Here is a 19,968-nt window from a genome sequence, read left to right as displayed (position 1 = left end):
CCTTCAGGATAAAGCATTCTTGGAGAATTAGCTCAGCTTTGGTCATGGGAGTGGGAAAAGGATGATATCCAGAAAGAGAAAATTTGCAAGCTTCAGATTTAGAGGGAGGAGATCCAACGTGCCTGAAAAGGGAGCTGGCCAACAGAGTAATATGAAACAGGGTAGTTAACATTTACCTAATTTGCGAAAACTTTTGAGTGCCAAGAGTTCCTGGCATCTTCCCTTGGACTGACTTGGAGTAACTCTTTGAGGGAAGAGCAGTGCCAGACAAGGGGAATTAAAAGTTAAAAATGTGTCAAAACAACAACAAAAGAAACAAAATCACCACAGTCTTGGAAAGAAGCACTGCTCAATGGCTTAGGTGAGATGCAGGGAGCAAAAACCAGTGAGAAGCCTTAGGGACTGCCCAGTGTCCCTTCTTGGGACAGGGCGCTCAGAGACACACATTTTATCTTCTGACTTCCCTACAGATCTTTTGTCCCTATTCTTGTTTCTTAAAGCCACTCTTCTAACTACTCATGGCTCCTCTCTGGGGTGGCCCCGCTCAAGCACTGCTCCAAATCCTGACCACCTTCTCCCCCAGCCGCGCTGCCTGAAGGATGCCATCCTGAGCCTCCTTTCCGAAATGGACTTTAGTCAAAGGTATGACTATGCAGGAGAGCCTTTTCTAACTTGTAAGCCTTAGGAAGGCAGAAGTTCAACTTAATCCATTGAATATAGAGAAGAGAATATATAGCCAATGGATGAGTATGTAACAACCATAATAATGCAATAACAATGCCATTTATCTGATTATTGTTATTTTGAAGTAATATCTTCCTTTACAAATACTTAATAAAAATGACAGACACTTCACGATAAGTCTTTAGAGTAACTCTGATAGGCATCATCCCCTTATTTCAGAGCAGGAGACTGAAATTTCAAGAGTTTAAGTAACTCACCAGGGGTAGTAAGTGGATGAACTAGAATCTGAACCCAGACCTAGCTTACTCCAGAGCTTTCAGTCTTAATCACGGGGTTGTATCAGTTCAGATATGAATTTAATCTGGGAGTCATCAGAATACAAAGAGAGGAGATATCTGTTGTTAAGTGAAATTGTTAATTATTTCTATTTATGTGTACTTTCAACATTGGAAAAATTATAAAGAGAATTACCTAGCTTACCAGGTTCAAATTAGACACTGTACGTGAAAAGTGTCTTATAAACTACAAAGTGTAGATTATTACAAAATGCTACTCTGATGGTTTGATAATAGCTACGGGAGGTGGCTGGTAGAGATCTGCCCATGACTTACACATACTTATAGCATCATTAACTTACAACTTGCTTAAGTGTATTGGCCAAAGTCATAAACACTGTCACAGCCCAAGGGGGCTTTGCCAGTCAAAAGACCAAAGAAGATGCCGAGCATTTTCTGAAACATGAACTTTATTTGGGGCTTACTCACAGGGAGGCAGAAATCAGCAGAAATCAAATGGCTTTTTTCTCACCAGGTGGGTACCGCTTTTGCAGGGAAGTTGGCCACACAATTGAAAGAGGACAGCAAGCCAGTTACAAGGGTTTAAGACAAAGACATTCCTAAGGGTGGGGGAGCATCCTGTGACCTGGGGGTGGTGCAGGAAGGAAAGAATTATAGGATGGGGCTTTGTAAACAACCACAAGAGTGATAACACTTGGGGGCCAGGAAGCAGGTACACTAGATTAACATTCTTGCTCTTTCGTGAGACCAAGAGTTTCTCACCTCCTGCTTAGCCTTTAAAGTTACAATTTACCCTTTTTCTCTTCACTGACTTAAAAAGACGATAGGTTAAACATTAGCTGTCTAAGTCACGCAGACTGCTGTGCACCAAGGTCCACAGGACTGTTTTGCTCAGGCCAGGGGCTGCCACAAACAGCAAATTAGTAAACCATATATCTATGCTAAGTTCGTACCACATAGGTACTTGCATTGAGAAAACAAATAGACAATTAAAAAAACAAAGTTTTTAATGGAATATAGGACTCAGAAGCAGGAGCTTTTGAAGTTAGGGGAAAAATCAGGAGAGTATAAACTTACAAAAGGGTGTCCTAACCAGTTAGCCTAGTGAGATGTTCAACACATGGGAAATAAACAAATTATAGGAATTTATAACTAATTTACAAGGAAAAAAATGAGATATTTTAAATTGTTGTCTGACTTAACAAATCAGAAACTCATGGACCACATACTTCTGTCAGTAATTCACATTAGTTAACTTTGAACAATTCATTTGATTACTATACAGTTTGCCCTACTCTTCCAATTTAGAAAATTCTTTGGATGATTCAAATTCAGTGCAAATTTGTGTCCTCGGTTTGTTCCTTTGGATTTCAACAGTAAAAATCTTATCCCTCAAAGTAAAAACATACAATATTCAATGGGAATTTTAATAAAAATCATTTTTATTCATGCCTTTGATTTTCTGGAAGAGAACTTGACATTTCAGAGACCTTGCACCAAAGTTTAGGCACCAGTGTCTAGCACAGCTCCTTGGCTGGTGAATCAACAACTTAGAAACTTGACTTTTCTTAACCGAAAGCTGTGCAATACGGAACTCAGGCCTCAGAAATCTGCAAACAAGTTACAAACACCTGCTCACTGTGCATTGGCAAACTGAACCGAATCCACTCAAGCCTTTGGTTCCCAATTAACAACCATTTTTACTTGTTGATTTTGGGTGGCATAAAATGCCTTTCAAAACAGAAGTTACTTTTCAAATATTTTTTTCTGACAAATTCCGTAAATCTAAAAAATTTTGACTGATGCCTGCTAAGGACAAATGGTCACAGCAGCATGTGAATCAGTAGATTTTCCGAGATGGGATTTTGTGATTAGCATGTGGTCCTGTTTTCTTCCAGCAGGTAGTAAAACAGATGAACATCTAACAGTGGGGTTCATATCTCACCAAGTATCAAGCAGACTTAAATTACTCCTTAGACTCTCTGCTTCCCTGTAAGTCCGGGGGAGATCTTGTAAGTTTCCCTTGTGGGCTTGGAAGAAAAAATGCTCTTTTTTTTTTTTCAGACAGAAGTGAAGGCCCTGGGACTTTGCCTTTGTACAGGGCTTGCAGTGAAGCAGGCAGCCAGCCAGCCCACACGTCTTGTATACTGTTTAATACAGAATACAGCAGAAGCACGCAGAGAGTAAACACAGAAGGGCAGATTTGGAAGCTGCATGTGGAACTTTATTCCTTGCAATTCTAAACTGCGTGTCTTTGATTCTGACAGTCCCTTTCCGAAAATGTCATGACTCATCGCCTCTGACTGTGCCCTATCTGCTAGTACACTGTGAAATGGCTGGAATCACAGAGGAACAGAGAAATAAGTGCCATTTTGGTTTTAATTAAATTTTGCAGAAGACTCAACCATATCCTGCTTCTTCCTTCCATCAGGGATCCTACAATTATTAAATTAGGCTGGTGGTGTCTACTTTCAGATTCATGAATTTTTACCAGCAGATGATTTCTCTTTTCTATTGTTGGATATTTTCTTGGTGTGTTTTATGGCTATCATCTTTGGCAGAGCTAATCTGGTTTTCTTCAGCCACAGTTCTGCTAGTTAATCCATTTATGGATTTTTACATAGTTTCTCCTTGGATGGTGAGTGTATTATCTCTGAGGATTGCTTTCAAGCCTCTTAGCAGAGCTTGTTTCTCTTTTCCTGTCCCTAGTGTGTGTTTGTACCACCCCTCCTTTTGCTACCATTTTGAAAATTTATTTCGGGGCTTGGCTAGGATGCTGCTTAGATGAACACATTGATACAACGGACATGTTGCCAGAACATTTGTTAACTTTAAGTTGACTTACCTTTTTTTTTAAAAAAAAGTATTTCTCTTACTCAGGTGGAAATTTATACATGCATTTATGTGTCTCTTTTTCATGTCTAACACTCTGCTAAGTATGGGAGGGATTTACACAAATACATTCACATACACACAACACAAATGAAAAATATGATGCCATTCTAGAACTCTACCAAACAGTTAAAGAAAAATCAACACCAGTCCTTCTCAAAGTCTTCCAAAAAATAGAAGAGGAGGGAACATTTCCTAACTCATTCTACGAAACCAGCAGTATCCTGATACCAAAGCCAAACAGAGACATAACAAAAAAAGAAAACTACAAACCAATATTCTTTATTAATATAAATGCAAAAGCCCTCCACAAAATATTAGAAAATAGAATTCAGCAGCATATTAACTATATGCCATGACCAAGTGGGATGTACTCCAGGAATGTAAAGGTGATTCAAAATATGGAAATCAAAGAATGTAATACATCACATTAATAGAACAAAGGAAGAAATATACGCATAATCATCTGAATTGATGCAGAAAAAGCATTTGACAAATTCAACACCCATTCTTGATAAAAACTCTCAAAAAACTCAGAATAGAAGGGAACTTCCTCAACATGAAATAGGGCATTTATGAAAAAAAGAGGTAACATCATACTTAATGGTGAAAGACTGAAAGCTTGCCACTGGTATTCAGCATTGCTCTTGCTAGAGCAATTAGGCAAGAAAAAGAAATAAAAGTCATCTAGATTGGAAAGAAGAAGTAAAATTATCTCTGTTTGCAGATGACATGATTATATATATGCTTGTATGTATATTCCTAAAGAATCACAAAAGGCTTTTAGAATTAATAAATGAATTCAGCAAAGTTATAGGGTACAAGATCAACACTCAAATATCAGTTTTATTTCTATTCAGTAACAATGAATAATCCAAACAGGAAATTAAGGAAATGATTCTATTTATAATACCATCACAAAGGAATAAGGTACTTAGGGAAAACATTTAACTAAGCAGGTGTAAGAATTGTATGCTGAAAACTGTAAACTATTGCTGAAAGAAATTAAAGAAGATGTAAATAAATGGAAAGACATCCTGTGTTCATAAATTGGAAGACTTAATTTTGTTAAGATGGGAATACTCCCCAAAATGATGTCAGATTCAATGAAATCCCAATCAATATCCCAAAGTCTTTTCTGCAGAAATGAAAAAGCCAATCCTAAAATTCATATGGAACTGCAACAGGCTCAAAATAGGCAAAACAATCTTGAAAAATAAAAGTGGAAGAATCCACTTCCTGATTTCAAAACTTACTAAAAAGCTACAGTAATCAATACAGTGTGTTACTGGCAGGATAGGCATATAAATAAATGGAATAGAATTGAGAGTCCAGAAATACATTCATATGTCCATGGTCAATTTATTCTCCACAAGGAGACCAAGGTAATTTGATGGGGAAGAATTGTCTCTTCAGCAAATGGTGCTGGTACAACTGAATATTCATGTACAAAAGAATGAAGTTGGACCCTTACTTCACACCATACACAAAAATTAACTCAAAAACAAATCAAATATCTGAATGAGAGCTTTTCCTAAAACTCTTAGAAGAAAACATAAGGGAAAATCTTTAAGACCTTGGATTTGGCAATAGTTTCTTAGATTGACACTCAAAGCACAAGCAACAAAAGAAAAAAAAATAGTTAAATTAGATTTCATTAAAATTTTTAAAAATTGTGCATCAGAGGACACTATCAAATGAAGGAAAAGATAATCCACAGGATGGGAAAAAATATTTGCAATTCATAAATCTCATAAGGATTAAATTCAGAGAATATATAAAGAATCCGACAATCACAAAAACACACAAAAAAACCCAATTACAAAATGGGCAAAGGACTCAAATAGAAATTTCTCCAAAGAATATACACAAATATAATAAGCACATGAAAAGATGCCCAGCATCAGAAATTCAAATCAAAATCACAATAAAATACCACATCACACACACTAGTATGGGCTATTATAAAAAAAAATAATAAAGGAAAATAAGTGCTGGTGAGGATGTGAAGAAACTGGAACCCTCCTACATTGCTGATGGGAATGTAAAATGGTGCAGCTGCTGTGGAAAACAGTTCGGTGGTTCCTCCAAAAGTTAAATATAGAATTACCACATGACCCAGCAGTTTCACACCTACAAGTATTTCCCCCAAATTCAAAACAAGCATTCAAACAAAATCTTTACACTAGTGTCAATAGCGCACTATTCACAATAGCTAAAAAGTGGTAACAACTCAAATGACCACAGCCTGATGTGCAGATAAACATGTGGTATATACACACAATGAAATATTCTTCAGCTGTATAAAGGAATGAAGTTCTAATACATGTGACAACATGAATGAACCTTAAAAATATTTGCTAAGTGAAATAAACCAGACACGAAAGGCCACATATTTTATGATACCATCTACATTACTATCAAGAATAGGCAAATCCACAGAGACAAAAAGCAGATTCATGGTTGTCAAGGACTGGATAAAGAGGAAAAGGAGTGCAATTGCTTAATGGTACAGGGTTTCCTTTGAGACAATGAAAATGTCCTGAAATGATATAGTGGTGACGGTTATGCAATGTTGTGAATGTACTTAAAAACACAAAATTGTACACTTTGAAATGGTTAACATGGTGAATTTTATATTATGTGAATACAATCTCAATTTTAAAAAAATTTAAAAAGGAAACCATTCTCAACTAGTTCACAATCTTGTTGAGAAGGAGTCAGAGTTAACTTGATTAAAAAATCAAGTAGACACAATCCTTGCTTTGCACAGCAGTGCAGAACCATAAAATGACAATCCAAGCTGAAACTGCAATGTGATCAGAATAATCAATGGGAAAAATTAAGATTGTGTCATCAATCTTAAAAAATTTTGTTAAAACATTAAGAACTCTATTACTGTTGCTTAAAATGTAATTACAGTGTAATTTAAAACATTAAAAATATTGAAAATTAAAGTGTTTTAGTTCGTAATAAAACTTACTTTGTGACTACAAACACTATACCATTTACATTAGCACCAGAAAATACTTAGGTATAAGTCTGCCAAAATGTGTGCAAGATCTATGTGAGAAAAACTACAAAACTTTGATGAAAAGTAATCAGAGAAGATCAAAATAAATGGAGTGCTATTTCAAGTTCATTGATAGGAAGACTTGATATATTAAGATGTCAGTCCCTCCCAACTTGATATAAAGAGATTCCTTGCATTTCAATAAAGTTATTGTGCAGATATCAACAAACTGATTCTGAAGTTCATGTAGAAAGCCAAAAAATAAAAAAATAAAAAGGACCCAGAAGAGCCACACAATAATGAAGAAGAATAAAGTTGGAAGACTGACACTACCCAACTTTTAAAACTTACTAGAAAGCTGCAGTGATCAAGAGAATGTGGTATTGGCAAAAGAATCCATGAATAGATCAATGAAACAGAATTGAGAGCTCAGAAAGAGACTCACCCAAATATAGATCTTTGACAAAAGAGCAAGAGGCAATTCAATGGAAAAAGGATAGCTTTTTTAACAAATGGTGCTGGAACCACTGGACATCAACACAGACACATACACACCCTTAATAATCTATATACAGACATTATACCTATCTCAATATTTAACTCAAAAATGGATCAGAGAACTAAATGTAAAACACAAAGCTATACAACTTCTAGAAGATAATATAGGAAAAAATCTAGGTGACACTGGATTTGGGGATGACTTTTTAGATACAATCTCAAAAGTATGATCTATGAAAGAAAAATTTGATATGTTAGACATCCTTAAAATTAAAAACTTCTGCTCTGCAAAAGACAGTGTTAAGAAAATAAGAAGAAAAGCCGAAGACTGGGAGCAAATATTTGCAAAACACATACCTGACAAAGGACATGCATCATAAATATACAAATAACACTTAAAGCTCAACAATAAGAAAATAAACAGCTCAATCACAAAATGGGTCAAAGATTTGAACAGATACCTCACCAAAAAAAATATACAGAGTACAACTAAGTATATGAAAATATGGTCAATATCGTATGTCACCAGGGAATTACCAGTTAACACAACGAGATTCCACCACACACCTATTAGAATGGCTAAAATCCAAGACACTGACTTCACCAAATGATGACAAGGAGAAAGAGCAGCAGGAAATCTCATTCATTTGCTGGTGGGATTGCAAAATGGTACCGCCATTTTGGAAAACAGTTAGGCAGTTTCTTCCAAAGCTAAATATAGGCTTACCATGTGATCTGACAATTGCGCCCCAAGGTACAAACCAAAAAGAAATTGAAAACTTATGTCTGCTCTAAAACTGCATACCAGTGTTTAAAGCATCCGTACAATGGAGTATTATTCAGCAATGAAATGAAACGAGCCATCAAGCCACAAAAAAACATAGAAGAACTTTAAATGCATATTGTTAAGTGAACAAAGCCAGTGTTAATAGCCTATATGATGTATGATTCCACTATATAGCATTCTGGGAAAGGCAAAATTATAGACACAGTAAAAGGATCAGTGGTTTTGAGGTATTTAGTGAGAGAGGGGGAGTGATGTATAAATGAGCACAGGACATTTTTAGTGTAGTGAAGCTGTTCTGTTTGATACTGTAAAGGTGGATACATTTATGCATTTGTCAAAGCCATAGAACTATAAACACAAAAGAGTGAACCCCAATGTAAACTATAGACTTTAGTTGATAATGTGTCAATATTGATTCATCAATTGTAATGAATACACCACACTAATGTAAGATGTTAATAAAAAGCATGTGTGTTGGGGTGGGGAGTATATGGGAACTCTCTGTACTTTCTGTGCAATTTTTCTCTAGACCTAAAACTGCTCTAAAAATTAAGTCTATTAAAAATGACTTAAAAACTTGAGTAGTTTGAACAGTACTTGCTGCTTTCTCATCATATAACATTTGTTATAGTACAAACATATTTCCTATGCTTTGGCAAATTGTTGTGCTTCTTGCAAAGTTTGGATAAGCTTCTGACATTTTATCTGTTGCATTTGTAATGTCATGAAATATCAGTGAGAATCCCTTTAATGTAAAGTTTTTGCTAATGTCTTCCTTTTCTTCCCAACCTCCTTCTTTGTTTATGTTGATAAGTTCACCTTTATATTCCTCTGGCTGTGTATGTGGATTCTCTCCAACAAAAGCAGTATGAACATCCCTTTAAATATAGTCAATAAATAGCCAACTATTTATTCTATAGCTCCAATTATGTCTGGTTCTGCTTTCACTTTTTTGATGTTAAGTTCATGGTTCAACTTGGCCGGGTTATGGTGTCCAGTTGTTTGGTTGAGCAAGCACTAGCCTGATTGTTTCTGTGAGGACAATCTGAGGACTTAAAAAACGTCTGTAAGGTGATCGCATCTATGACTGATTACATTTACAGTCAACTGAGGAGATGGCCAACAACGAGAGACGGTTCATCCAATCAGTTGAAGGCTTTAAAAGGAGGAGTGATGATTCTTTCTTCAGCAGTCAGAAGAGAGAATTTCCATCTCTACTTCAGCCAGCCAGCTTCTCCTGGGGAATTCACAGAAAACCTTTAGCAGAGTTTCCGGCTTGCGGCTTGCCCTATGGAATTTGGACTTGCATATCCTCACAGTTACATGAGACAATTCTTAGAAAAATCTCATGATATTTACAAATATCACCTATTGGTTCTGTTTCCCTAGAGAACCCTGACTAATACAACTTCCAATATTACTACTTTTCATTTCCTTGCTGCACTTTCATCTTGTTGGCCAATTTCCTCTTTCAATTTTGCAGTTTTATAAAATATCGTGAGAGTTCATTACTGGAAGACAAGGAGCCAATACAACTAAGCACTTTGCTGTCTGCACATGAACTGAATAACATGTGCAGTGGCCAGTTACACACAGACATTGAAAGAAGTGACATGGTGGGTCCCCTGATCATGATGTGGTATCTGGTATTTATGTAGTGATTTGTGGACTGAAGAGTCAGCAGCAAATTTGGTACTTTATGCTGTTACTCACAGTTAATATCATGGTGCTGAAATTTGAACTATATTGTTGGGGGAATTGGCAGTATTTGATTAAACCCTGACAATGGTTTGTGCATATTGGAAACATGCAAAGTAGGAACTACCTATGCTAAAATTATACATTCCTGAGTAAAATTGCAATAGGATTTTAGAGTTTGGACTAATTAGCTCTCAAATGATGAGTTGGATTTAATCAAGAATAAGGATGGAGAAGAGGAATTCCTTGTAGGGCAATAAATGGATGTAGGCATGGCAGAAACATGATGAAGGAGACAGTGAGCAGTTTGACCTGAATATAGCAAAGTGCAGTCTTACAAGTAGACAGGTGTAAAGGGGACTGTACAGGTTTGAAACTGTTATGAACTCCAGAAAAGGTCATGTACTTTTAATCCAGTCTTGTGGATGTGGATTTATTGTGGGTGGGAGCTCTAGATTAGGTTGTTTCCATGGAGATGTGACCCACCCAACTGTGGTTGAGACCTTTTGATTCGATTATTTTCAAGGAGTTGTGACCCCATACATTCAGGGTGGGTCTTAATTAGATCACTGCACTCCTTTAGAGAGCTGAGAGCCCACACAGACCCAGACACTTGGAAATGCTTGGAGATGCAGACAGAAAGACGTTTGGAGGTGCTACGCTAAGAGATGGAGCCCAGAGTTTACCCTGGGAGAACAAGCAAGGATGCACAGGATGAAAGAGAGAAGCTAAGAGAGACAGAAGACCAGAGACATTTTGGAGAAAGCCATTTTGAAACCAGAACCCAGGAGCAAAGGACCAGCAGACACCAGCCACATGCCTTCCCAGCTGACGGAGGTGTTCCGGATGCCACTGGTCTTTTTTCAGTGAAGGTATCCTCTTGTTGATGCTTTAGCTTGGATACTTTTATAGCCTCAGAACTGTAAAATTGTGACTTACTTATAAAAGCCAATCCTTTTCTGGTATTTTGCACAATGGCAAACTTAGCAAACCAGAACAGGGACAGGCTGTGGCAGGGCTTGAAATTTAGGCAGAATGCTAAATGCTAAAATGAAAATAATTTGTAATAGAGTCAAAAACTCTGAATTCTAATCTCGACCTTGTTGCCCATGCCCTTTGTAATCTTGAGCAAGTTGTGAGCATCATTTTCATCATTTGTAAAATGAGGTAATAATACTTATCTCAAAGAGCCAAAAGTGATGGTTCTTGAAAGCTGAGAAAGATTGTTACTGTATCCGTTCTTCAAGCAACATTTCCTGAGTGCCTGCTACATGACAGGAACCTGGCTAGATGTTTTCTTTAGCAGAGATGGTAGGGCACTGTCTCATACTCTAAGGGTTGGGGGGTGGGAAGAGGGAATAGATACATAAACTCAAAAATTACTGAACAATCTGTATGCTATAAAAGAAGCAATAGTGAATAGATGAACAGGGATTAGTCATGAGACTATATCACAGCATTTTCAGAAGAATACTGTGGCATCTATTTATAGGATGAATGAAAGAGGGAGAGATATTTAGTTTTAGAGAAGAGTTTATAGTTTATAGCTTCTATTTATTGATGCCCAGTCATGTAAGAGGTGCTTTAGATATTTATCTTTAATTCTTACAGCTCCACAAAGATGCATTAGTACCTTTATTTTTATAGATGAGAATTCAAATATTATTCCGTAATTCAAATTCAGGCCTTTTTGACCTGAAACTGGAGTACCAGGCTTTCTTTAAAAGCTTACAACATGATGCCCATGCATATGACATTCTGGAAAAGACATAACTATAAAGACAGCAAAAAGATTAGTGGTTGCCAGGGGTACAGGGGAAGGGAGGCAGGAGTGAATAGGAGAGAATAGGGCATTTTTAGGGTATTGAAACTGTTCTGTATGATATTGTATTGGTAGATATTTGACATTATATACTTGTCAAAACTTCTAGAACTGTAAACACAGAGTGAATCCTAATGTAAACTATGGACTTTAATTAATAAGAAGGTATCAATATTGTTCATCAATTTCAACAAATATACCATATTAATAAAATGTAATAGGGGAAAATGTGTGTATGGAGGGAGGGTATTAGAAACTCTGTATTTCCTGCAAAAGTGTTTTGTAACTTAAATTTGCTCTAAAAATAAAGTCTATTAGAAAAATAAAAGTAAGGTAAAAAAAAAAAAAAGAAAGGTATAAAAGATTACAGCACAGCAGAGAGCAAGACAGGGAAGGCCTCTTTCCCCAAGGATCTTCCAATCTGGTGGGGTTAGACAGACAGTAAGTAATTTAACATGTAATAATTAGGTGATTCAAGAGCATGGTGAGTTCTCTGAAGAAATAAAACAGGTTTTATTGGGGTTGGGGAAAGGTTTTGTCTGCTATTTTAGTTAAGATGGTTAAGGAGGCTTTTTGAGGAGGTGAAATTGGAGCTAAAGGCCACATAATAAGAAAGAAATAACCAAATGAAGACCTGGATACAGAACATTCCAGTAGAAAAGACCATCAGACATAGATGTCCTGTGACACAGGTAAGCTTAGCACATTCCAGAAACTGAAGGAACATTGGTGAGTCTGGAGAATAGTGAAGGAGGGGAGGGAAGAGTGATAGGAGAAGAGGATGGAGGGATGAGCAGGGGCTGGATCATTTAGCACCTTGTAAGCCACGGTAAGGAATTTGGAATTGTTTAGGAAATCATTAGCGTTTAAGCCAGGAAAATAATTTGATCTCAGTTAAATTTCAAAAAGTTGCACTATGACTGCTATGAAGAGAAGGGACTATATTGACAAAGAAAAGATGCAGAAAGACTTGGTAGGAAGTAATAACCAAAGTCCAGATAATAACAAAAGTGGGTTGGAAAATAGAATGCTGTAGTGGAAATGGTGTAAAGTGGTTGTATTTGAACTATATTTGGCTGATGAATTGGATGTGGAAAAGAATCAAGAATCAATCCTATATTTTCAGTCTAAGTAGCTGTGTAAATGAAGATACCGTTAACCAAGAAAGATTAAAAAATAAATAAAAACACTGCAGGAGGCCAAGATTTAGGCAGAGAAATCAAGAAATTTCCTTTAGGCACATTAAATTTAAGTCTATTAAAGGCCTAAAAGGTGGTGCTAAATGAGATGAATCTGGAGCTTAAGGCAGATTGGAGTCCAATTATGACTGGTGATAACTATTTAATGGATATTGACATTTGTTGGTATTTAAATCCGAGGGACTGGATCAGATTGTATAGTGAGAAACTGTATATGGCAAAGAGGTCTCAGTACTAAATCTTAGAAAAAGCTAAAAACTAAGAGTTTGGCCAAGGAGTAGAACAGGCAAGAGACTTAGAAGTAACAGCCAGTGAGGACAAGTATGGTGTCATGGAAGGCAAGAGAATAAATGGTTTCAAGGAAGGAGTGCTCAACATTTTTAAATGCTGTTGAGAGAACAAGGGAGATACATTAAGGTTCTCCATAGGTGTGTATATATATAAACAGATTTTATTATAGTAATTGGCTCATGTGACCTTGAAGATAGGTAAGTCTGAATGCCATAGGACAGGCCATAAGTTAGAAACTCGATAAAGGTGAAGTTGAATGGAGAAGCTGCATGTTGGAAACTCTTCCCCTTAATGAAGGCAATCTTCTTTGTTGATTGTACATATAATCAGTCATGTATGCAATCAACAGATTTATGATTTAAATCCATCTATGAAATACCCTTATAGTAACAATCAGGCCAATGCTGGCTTGACCAAACAATGGGACAAGATAATGTAGCCAAACTGACACATGCGATTAACCATTACAAAAGAGATAGTGGCTTCAGGATGAAGTAGAATCAAGTGAAGAATTTTTGTTAGGTTACAGGAGAGTTGACATCTTTTTAGGCAGAAGAAAAGGATTCTAGAAAACAATGGCTGGGAGCATTGAAAGTGGAAATAAATGTGGAATAGGACAGAAGGAAAACAAACCATCAGAACAGAAGTTATCTATCCCAAACCAATTTAATTTCCCAATCAATGAATTCTATTTTCTCATTTTGTCTTTCAAGATGCTATGTGTTTATTAGGCCGTAGGACCTGTTTATGAATAATCTCAAAGTTCATTTTAGTAGAATCAGCTGTCAACTGACTTAGTTTCCAGGTGAAATACAGTGAGATTTTAATTTACAAAGATGTCACTACTTGCTCCTTCATTTTGGGAGAGGCCCTTTGGGCTGATTTTATAGTAGTGACGGTGGGTTTGCAATGACTTAGCCATACTTTTAATTCAATTTTTTCTTTAGCCCAGAGGCATGAATTTTTCATGTGCTTATCAGGGATTTGGGGTACATTCTGTGGCCATGGAAGAGAGAAAAAGAAATTTTCCCCATTAGAGATGAAGAATGGCTCTACCAAGTATGAACATGATGTCCTATCCAACAGTCTGTTTTTCATCAGGAAGTGAGAAGGCACATTTTCACTTTACAACTTTAACAACCTTTGAATATGTCAACCAGAATCATTATTTAGCTGGTGCATAATCCCCAATTCAACTAATCAATTAAATAACCATATGCCCTTCTAAGAATCATACATTTCCTTTGAGAACTTCACAGATCATCTTTCTTAACACTGGACTTCAATTTAACCATCTAAGTACTGGTTGTCTCCAGTTAAGATGAAACATTTACCTATCAGTTTAGTAGAATGCATAGCTCATTTGGCAAAAAGCTAAATGCTTTTGAAAAATATGTTCATGAACAAGGATGATCTGTGTTTTTTTTTAAATTTGACTTCCCATATACCAGATGTTTCTGTTGTGAGTTTTTGAGAGAAAAAAAAATTCTCTTTATTATATTTGGTTTTCCACAGCTTAATTATATATGTATTCCAAGAAAATCCTGATATCAGAAATTATTCATTGGAAAGACAGAGGTTGTATAAAAAGTCCATTGAGGAAGGTGATAGCCTAAGACACCTTCAAACCATCTGGTATTCTATAGGAATTCACAAAGGACATAAAAATAAAAGCTTGAATGGAACAGTCTTCTTCTCCCACTCAATTTCTCATTTTTCTTCAGTCAGTTTGAGCTGGAGCTGCTAGTGGGGTTAATTCCTTGACTGTTCTGTCAAATGTTAGGTTCCAGTACAGATACTTCTGTATATATGAACAACTGTTTTTTAATAACCTGCCAAGAAGCTATAATCTTCCATTGCAGTTCCCTTGGGATTTAATTAGAATGGATTCCCACAGCCTGACATGTTTATGGGGCATAGGTAAAGAGACAGTTCATAAAACTGTCAATTTTCTGAGAAATTAAAGAAAAATTGGGCTGCTCAGTGCTTTGGCAATTCTGTGCTGCTGAAACCAGCATTGCAAGCAATGAAATCAAAGGAAACATAACAAGATACTGATGCATTAGATATGGGCGGGTTAAAAATAATGTACAAGGGCATTTGTCAATTTGAATGCATAAAGAGACAAGTGGAGAAGACAAACCGTAAACTGGAGCAGACTGACTTTGGGGTGATTTGGGAACGAGGAGGTGAACACTGAAGAGTAGTTTATTTGCATCTGGAAGATTTATAATTTTGCTTCTTAATGGACACAATCAAGAAATGAATTTGAGGGAGGATGTAGAGCCTCCCTGGGGGGATTGGTAAAGTGACGAGCAGTGCTTTCATTTGGAGAATCGTCAACTAAACCATGCTTTCTTCCTTTAGATAAGTAAAAGTTGTTAATCTCACACAGACTACCTGGTCCTATCTGTGGCAGCTGAATTTGCTTAGGTACTGCCTCTGGCCTGAAGAAGGGAACAGAGCAGTGTGATTGTACACCCTGATCTTAAGTATAAGGCACAACCAAGGGATAAGGAAAGCAAGTATGCAAGGAGGGCCTACTTTATCTCAGTATTGGGTAATTTTCATGCATTTCTCATGTCATTCTCCCAACTACCACCTGAAAGCTGTATTATTAACCCCTTCTTACACTTGACTGAAAGTATACATAAGGATGTTAAGCAACCTGTCTGTAATGGTTAATTTCACGTATCAATTGGTCTGGGTTTTGGTGTCCAGTTGTTTGGTCATGCAAGAGCTGGCCTGATTGTTACTGTGAGGGTATTTTGTAGATGGATTAGCATTTGTAGTCAGTTGATTGCATCTATGCTTGGCTTCATCTACAATAACAAAGGAGATGGCTCTCAGCCATGAGATGAATCTCCTCAACCAATCAGTTAGATATTAGAGCAGAACTGAGGATTTCAGCAGTCAGAAAGAGTTTATACCTCTTCTTCAACCAGCCAACTTCTCTAGAAAATACACCTTCACCTTCACTGAAGTTCCATTGAGCTTGCAAATACCAAACATGTTGGAACGGCTTTTTAAATGGATAAGGGGAAGATTCCGGAAGAATGGTAAGGAGCTTGATAGCAAAGGACTAGACTGCTTTGCAGAGACTGTTGGTAGAAATATGGACTCTAAAGATACTTCTGAAGAGGCCTTGAACAGAAATGATGAATGTGTCATTGCCAACTGGAAGGAAGGCAATCCTTGTTTTAAAGTGGCAGAGAATTTGGTAAAATTGAGTCCTGGTGTTGGATGGAAGGCACAAGTTGAAAACGACGAGCTGGGATACTTGGCTGATGAAATTTCGAAACTAAAAGTTGGGGATATAGCATGGCTTCTCCTTGCAGCTTATAGCAAAATGTGAGCAGAGAGAGAGAAACTTAGAACTAAACTCTTGGGTTCAAAGAAACCAGAAACTGATGGTTTAGAAAATTCCAGGCTTCCAGGGGGTGGAACCCCAGAAGCTACAGCCCAACTTGAGGATTTAACCAAACATGGAACCCAACTGCCATTCCAGTACAAGCCAAAATTGGAGATGGAGTTATCCAGAAAGGATTTGTGGAAAGTCCTCTTGTCTGACGGCTTTGATCCCTGTGTGCTTTATGCAAAGCCAACAGAATTTTTGCGAGATCTTTATAGACAGAGCTACTGCCAGTCTGGACTGGAGGAGACAGACAAGGAACAAATTGAAGGAAAAATTTCATCAAAGACAGAGCCATGGAGGTTGAGGTCTGGAGTCAAGAGGTCTCGGGCTGGGAGAGCGGAGTGGCCCACCAGCATGGAAAGGGTGAGTTTGCCCCAGAGGTCGAGGGTGGGCCTTCCCGCTCCATGTTCAGGAAAGATGTTGCCACCCCAGGCCTCAGAGCACATTCCCAGGGGACTGGGGAGAGCCTGGCTGCCACCCCACTGTTCTGAAGGGGTGGAGGATATGCCCCTGAGATGGAAGAGAATCTGGGTGCTGCCCTGATATTTGAGGAGGGTGGGGCTGAGAAGGTGGTCTCCCCAATGTGTGGATATGTTGGAGCACTCACCCTGGCATTTGTAGAGGAAAGGGCTGCTGCAAAGGCCCTTAGGAAGGGTTAGACTCCCGCTCTCAAGCCCCAAAGCTGCAACATCATTCTGTAAATGACTCTCAGACTTTAAAATCTAATGGAGTTTGGGGACTCGGGCAAGATGGCGGCATAGAGAGGAGTGGAAGCTAAGTAGTCCCCCTGGAACAACTACAAAAAACCAGAAACAACTAGTAAATAACCCAGAATAACTGCGGGGGGACAAACAAGACCATCTACTCATCATACACCAACCTGAATTGGGAGGAATGCCCGAGAACACAGCATAAAATCTGTAAGTAAAACCTGCAGAACCAAGTCGTGAGACCCCCTCCCCCATAGCCCGAGCTGCAAAGCCTCATGGTGCCAGAGAGAAGCTCTCTCCCAGCAAGCGAATACAGCTCAGCTGAGCTCCAACTGGGGTTTTAAGTAGCAAGTGTGAACTGCTCACTACAGGTACGCATCCCCAAAAACAGACAGAGGCTTTGGGTGACGACTGACCTGGGAGACCTGGAGGGTCGCCTTGGACTGGGTCTGAAGGGGACTGTTTCTTTTTTGGCTCAGTGGAGAAAGCCCCAGTCATTTTCAGTTTCCAGGGCTGTGACTCGGGGAAGGGTGGAGACAGCACAAGCAGAGAGCGAGACCATTGAAATGCTAATGACCTCCACCTGAGGGGTCTGTCTTCTCTAGGAGGAAAGGGGTGGGGCCCTTTCCATTCAGAACCAGACCCCAGAGCCTGGGGGAACACGGCCATATCTCCTCACACCAGTCAAGAATTATAGGCTAACAGGCATCACCTGCTGGGCAGAAAAGCACGGTGACCTGAGACATCAAAGGGTGGAGCAATTTTCTAAGACACACCCTCAGGGAAACCAGATACTGAATATTTCTTCCCTCTGGGACCTGAGCCTGTTCTGGTCTGGGAAAACCTGATCTGGATACCAAGGAAACCATGCCTAGACAACAGAAAATTACAACCTACACTAAGAAAAACAAAGTTATGGCCCAGTCAAAGGAACAAACGTACGCTTCAACTGAGATACAGGAATTTAAACAGCTAATGCTAAATCAAATCAAAAAGTTTAGAGAAGATATTGCAAAAGAGATAGAGGCTATAAAGGAAACACTGGGCATATATATGGCAGAAATCAAAAGTTCAAAAAAACAACTAGTAGAATCTATGGAAATGAAGGGTGCAACACAGGAGATGAAAGACACAATGGAAACATACAACAGCAGATCTCAAGAGGCAGAAGAAAACACTCAAGAACTGGAGAACAAAACACCTGAAAGCCTACACGCAATGGAGCAGATGGAGAAAAGAATGAAAAAATATGAGCAACGTCTCCGGGAACTCAGGGATGAAACAAAGTACAATAATGTACGTATCATTGGTGTCCCAGAAGGAGAAGAGAAGGGAAAGGGGGCAGAAGCAATAATAGAGGAAATAATTCATGAAAATTTCCCATCTCTTATGAAAGACATAAAATTACAGATCCAAGAAGCGCAGCGTACTCCAAACAGAAGAGATATGAATAGGCCTATGCCAAGACACTTAATAATCAGATTATCAAATGTCAAAGACAAAGAGAGAATCCTGAAAGCAGCAAGAGAAAAGCGATCCATTACATACAAAGGAAGCTTCATAAGACTATGTGTGGATCTCTCAGCAGAAACCATGGAGGCAAGAAGGAAGTGGTGTGATATATTTAAGATACTGAAAGAGAAAAACCGCCAACCAAGAATCCTGTATCCAGCAAAGCTGTCCTTCAAAGATGAGGGAGATCTCAAAATATTTTCTGACAAACAGACAATGAGAGACTTTGTGAACAAGACACCTGTCCTACAGGAAATACTAAAGGGAGCACTACAGGGTGATAGAGGACAGGAGTGCGTGGTTTGGAACACAATTTTGGGAGATGGTAGCACAACAATGTAAGTATACTGAACAAAGGTAACTATGAATATGGTTGAGAGAGGAAGGTGAGGAGCATGTGAGACACCACAAGAAAGGAGGAAAGATAAAGACTGGGACTGTGTAACTTGGTGAAATCTAGAGTATTCAACAATTCTGATAAAATGTACAAATGTGTTCTTTTACGAGGGAGAACAAGCAAATGTCAACCTTGCAAGGTGTTAAAAATGGGGAGGCATTGGGGGAGGGATGCAATGAACATAAACTAGAGACTGTAACTAATAGAATCATTGTATTATGCTTCCTTTAATGTAACAAAGGTGATATACCAAGGTGAATGCAGATAAGATGGGGGGATAGCGGAGGCATGTTAGACACTTGACATTGGTGGTATGGATGCAGAGCTGTATGAAGGTACCCAGGGGCAAGTGATTGTACACTTTGGATCTTTGGATAATTGTATGGTATCTGAACAATCTCAATAAAAATGAAAAAAAAAAAATCTAATGGAGTTTGCCCTGTGGGTTTTAGGAACTGTTTTGGTCCTGTTGACCCTGTTTTCCTTTCAGTTTCTCCTTATGGCAATGGGAATATTTGCCATATGACTGTCCCTCCTTTGTATATTGGAAGTACATAACTTGTTCTAAGTTTCACAGGTCCACAGCTAGAGGGGAACTATGCCTTAGGGCAAACCATGCCTGTAACTGATTTAATGGGATCTTGTATTTAACTATTGTTACTGAAATTATTTCAGTTTTTGTGATATTGTGATGGGATGAATGTATTTTGTATATGGAAAGATCATGTCATTTTGGGGTTCAGGGGGTGGAACG

At 38.1% G+C, this 19,968-nt stretch overlaps 1 long non-coding RNA gene across 5 annotated transcripts in view; it reads left to right on the top strand.

Moving 5' to 3' along the window:
* The window catches only part of LOC119539331, a 749,444-nt gene that overhangs the window by 345,975 nt on the left and 383,501 nt on the right, over nt 1-19,968 (top strand). The window lies entirely within an intron of this gene.

This window comes from Choloepus didactylus, chromosome 7 (assembly GCF_015220235.1).
Source record: "Choloepus didactylus isolate mChoDid1 chromosome 7, mChoDid1.pri, whole genome shotgun sequence".
Taxonomy (NCBI): Eukaryota; Metazoa; Chordata; class Mammalia; order Pilosa; family Megalonychidae; genus Choloepus; species Choloepus didactylus.
The sequence above is the reverse complement of the archived record's forward strand: the minus strand, read 5'-3'. Positions and strand labels throughout refer to the sequence as shown.